Source organism: Phalaenopsis equestris, unplaced genomic scaffold (genome assembly GCF_001263595.1).
Source record: "Phalaenopsis equestris unplaced genomic scaffold, ASM126359v1 Scaffold000258, whole genome shotgun sequence".
Classification (NCBI taxonomy): Eukaryota; Viridiplantae; Streptophyta; class Magnoliopsida; order Asparagales; family Orchidaceae; genus Phalaenopsis; species Phalaenopsis equestris.
This window is the reverse complement of record NW_018164700.1, coordinates 1755622-1760107: the sequence shown is the minus strand read 5'-3', so window position 1 is coordinate 1760107 and position 4486 is coordinate 1755622. Positions and strand designations below refer to the sequence as shown.

Sequence of the window (4486 nt, the reverse complement as noted above, 5' to 3'; positions counted from 1 at the left end):
ATATATATATATATATATATATATATATATATATATAAGAGAAAAATAATTTACTATATCAAAAGAAAAAATTACAAGTAGAGAATCCCATGACACATAAAAAAAATAAATAATAGAATTATTTCTTGTACAGAAAAAGAAGGTATTATTGATTCCTACAAGAATCTCTATAAAAAAAAATATTCGAAAGGGGCCAATATAACAACAAAACATGGATTGCAATCTAAAATTTATTATAAGATCAAATTAGCAGTAAAGACATTCAATTTCTATGCTCATATTTTTCTATTAAGGTGAGAATACCCACAAAATTTGAGGCACAGATATAACAATCTTTACCTTAACATGAATTCTCTAAAAAATATATATAAATCTTCTATCTTCAGCAAGTCATTCTCCATCTCTTTATTAAAAAAATAAAAACATCTAACGATCAGCAATGAATACCAAATCTAAGCAATGTTTTAAACTTGATAATTGAAAGTGTCTTAGTCATCATATCTACAAGCATATAATGGTTATCAATCTTGTTCAAAATAATATAAACACGAACAATAACTTCATGAATGAAATGACAACAAACCTAAATGCGCTTCTCTCATGAAACAATCGATGTTTGGTGAGACAGCACATTATCACACATCATTGTGATAATCTTCAAGTCTTCATGAAGCTCTCCAAATAAAGCTCTCAACCAAAAATGCTTCCTTACAAGCTTCAACAATTACCAAGTACTCAACTTCAATTATAGACAATGTCATTGTGGTCTGCAATGTGACATTCTAGCTAATAGGAAAACCACCAATGATAAATATAAATTTTGTAATTGATCTCTCCTATCAAGGTCTCCATAAAACTTGAATCAACATAGTCGATGATTCTATTTGTAATCCTCTTAAACTGTAAACAAATATCTTTTGCTCCACACATGTACTTGAGGGTCCGCCTTATTGTTTTCCAATGCTTCTTACTCAAACACCTTTAGGTTGTAGCAATTTTAAGAATATAAGTATTTAATAAATAGTTGATAACTCACGATAACTTAAAATTAATACTTTCAAGAAATCTTTTGATAAAAAAGGAACATAAGATAAGCTATTTATAGAAGTCAGGGTCAGATTAGAAAAGATAATTACATTTATAACTAATTCTTTTAAACTAGTGTATTTTTCTTATTAGTTACTATTTTGATTTGTTTAATGATGAATTTTATTAATTAGCAACTTAAATTGAATTTATTGTTTGATTCCTGCCTTTGTAATTCCAAATCTCTCGGTCAGGTTGTAACAAAAATTAGATAGAGTTGGATAGCATGGGTACTTCCAATTAATCGGTCAGGCAACCAAAAATTTTCATCGGTCAGGCAAGAAGGTGCATCGATCAAGCAGAACTTAAGGTGTCATTAGGGGATGGTCAATTTGGAGAACAACATAAGCCATTAAAAGACCAAAATGAAGGAGAGTAAAGGATCAACTAGGGTCCTGATAAACCTGACAAGTGACAAAAAATATTTTAAAGAGAGCCACAGATCAGCTAAGGTCGTGTTTTGTAATCAAACAATAAATATGGTTTCCTTGAGTTCTGACCCAACTAATCTATTTTCTAGCTTTGAATCAGAGTCGATAATGCTCCTTTCAGTCAATTAAACAATTAAGGGAGTCAAATCCACCAGCTAACCAAGTGATAAAGAGGTCCTCTAAAGAAACTTAGGTGCTAGCTAAGCAAATTAAAAGCTAGAATGAACATCCTAAAACCAAGCCTTTATGGTCTGGATATCCAAGGCAAGATTTAGAATAAGAGAGATATCTCAAAGGTTCAAAATAAAGGTCAGCGCCTATGAGGAAAAGATCGAATCACCAGTTTTTTAAAAACTACAATATTTTTCCCACGAATACCTCACAATATTCTCACTTCCGCAAGCAATAACAACATCCATGGAATCCTTGAACAAGAACGCCAATGACCAGTAAGCATTTTTTCCACCAGCAAGCTCGCACATTCTATATTAACTGTAATAGAAGAAAAGAAAAAAATACCAGAATCAACCGAACAAGAACGCCAATGACCAGTAAGCATTTTTTCCGCCAGCAAGCTCGCACATTCTATATTAACTGTAGTAGAAGAAAAGAAAAAAATACCAGAATCAACAAATTCGGCGAACAAGTAAATAGCACAGGAATACAAAGCATAGATACCCGACTCGAGCACAAGTCATTATTACTGCCCTAACTCATTCATTGTTCCTAATTACTGAGCTTCAAATTGCTTCAAACACAAAATTCCGCATCCTTGATCTAGCAGTCCACAAACAACCAAGAGAAAATCAAGAACGCTAATGCCTTCACAAAGCAAATCACAAAAAAGAATCCAAAATGTGAAACACCAGAGCTAAAATGTATTTTCAAATAAAATATTACTTACAGCACAACATTCAGAAACCGAAATAAGAGATTGAAGAAGCTGGCGAAAGAAAGAAAGAAATCAAAGCTTACCTGAAAGGTTTAGTTGCTCGATCGAAGCGCGAGAGGTTTAGGGTTCGAGATAAACAATGAAGAAGGCAATCGAAAGGGAGCACAGAGCATGTGAACAAAATGGAGGAGCGGCAAGAGAAAGTGATCGAAGTTCTGAGATATCGCGAGGGCCTTCTGGAGCCTTCGCGGGTAGCCAGTTATGAATCATCTGGTGCGAGCGCATTTTATTCAGCCAAATCCCGAGTGCTGAGAAAACACCAAAACAGCCATTAGGTCCAATGATCAAATTGGAGAAAGTTGGGAGATATACGGATTTATTGGAAAAAATATTACCTCAGGAGTATCAGTACTCCAATAGTGGGGTGTCACGTGGTGTCAAGGTGGGATCATTGCATACGTGGCACCCCACTATTGGAGTACTGATGAATCAGTATTCCTGAGATAATATTTTTTTGATTTATTGAGAATAAAATTCAGAACATTATGTATACGTCATACGGTTTTTCAAGTTTGGGCATTTGCATATATTCCACCTAAATCTATTACATATTAATCACCTAAAATTTACTTTTTTTATACTTATACCATTCAAACATTATATATCAGATCAATTACATGACAATTTAAATTTATATTATGAAATACACCTTTTCATAGATAGTTAATATGGAATGTATGTAAAAATTAAAACTTTGATGTTAGACATATAAATACATTTGAATTGAGTCGTATTATGTGTGTATGTAATTTTTTTTGTTTACACAACTACCGCGGTTACATTTAGCAATAAACTTAGTATTCTTAAGGTATTGAACCAAGTTACCATTGCAAATAGAATTAATGTGATGAAAGGGGCAGAGGTGTGAGAGGAGATAATCCCACTAACATTAGAGATAATAGGATAAAGCTTAGTATTCTTAAGGTATTATACCAAGCTAAAATTAAATCCACAAAATTCTCATATAAAAAATCACCAAAAAATTAGGGATCATAAAAAGAAAATAGATGATTGCTAGTAGACACCTAAAATTAAGCAATTATTAAGACAAGATTAATGTAGAAATAGAAGATTGAAATTAAATCAAATGGAACCGTAATGATCACAACACCACTTAGCAACAAAGGACTCAAAATTATAAAGTCTCAAAATAACTTTAGTCTTGCATATGATGTTAATAGTGTCTAAAGAAAGAAAAATGTGCTTAGATAAGTTGATAGTATTCCATACAGTAATATTTATTCTCCCTTCTTTATCATTATGTTGAAAAAATATATCAAATAAAGTGAATCTTTTTTTCTTAGACCTTTAGGCAAACTAGTGAAATGAAACCAATAATAAAAATAGTATTTAATAAGTTGAAGCCTATTAGTAACATATAAGAACTTATGTTTCTAACCAGCTAAACAAATATAATGTTTGTCAAGAATTGTATTAAAATCCACTGCGTTAAGCTTAGAAACTTTAATGGTAACACTTAAATAATTGCAAGACATCGAAGCGCGAGAGGTTTAGGGTTCGAGATAAACAGTGAAAAATTCAATCGAATGAGAGCACAGAGTATGTGAACAAAATAGAGGAGCGGCAAGAGAAAGTGATCGCGAGGGCCTTCTGGAGCCTTCGCGGGAAGCCAGTTACGAATCGTCTGTCTGGTGCGAGCGCAATTGATTCAGCCAAATCCCGAAGGCTGAGAAAACCCCACACCAGCCATTAGGTCCAATGATCAAATTGGAGAAAGTTGGGAGATACAAGGATTTATTGAAAAAAATATTACTTCAGGAGTATCAGTACTCCAAAAGTGGGGTGTCATGTGGTGTCAAGATGGGGAGCGATTATTGCGTGCGCAGAGCGCACGCAGAGCTGCTAGATCAAGGATGTATGTAAAAATTATATATCACATCAATTACATGACAATTTAAATTTATATTATGAAATACACCTTTTCATAGATAGTTAATATGGAATGTATGTAAAAATTAAAACTTTGATGTTAGACATATAAATACATTTGAATTGA

General features: G+C 32.7%; 1 protein-coding gene across 2 annotated transcripts in view; it reads right to left on the bottom strand.

Moving 5' to 3' along the window:
- The window catches only part of LOC110024553 (heat shock 70 kDa protein 8-like), a 7959-nt gene extending 3929 nt beyond the window's left edge, over window positions 1-4030 (bottom strand). Inside the window, exons 1-2 of one of the 2 annotated variants that reach the window (XM_020724592.1) lie at window positions 3964-4030; window positions 2493-2512 (exon numbers count right to left, since the gene is read on the bottom strand). The gene's annotated coding sequence lies outside the window, so the exon portion shown is untranslated. Of the gene's footprint in view, window positions 1-2492; window positions 2657-3963 lie in introns of those variants that run through there. The other variant, XM_020724591.1, reaches the window with a different exon arrangement.
- Between the last annotated feature and the right edge of the window lie 456 nt (window positions 4031-4486).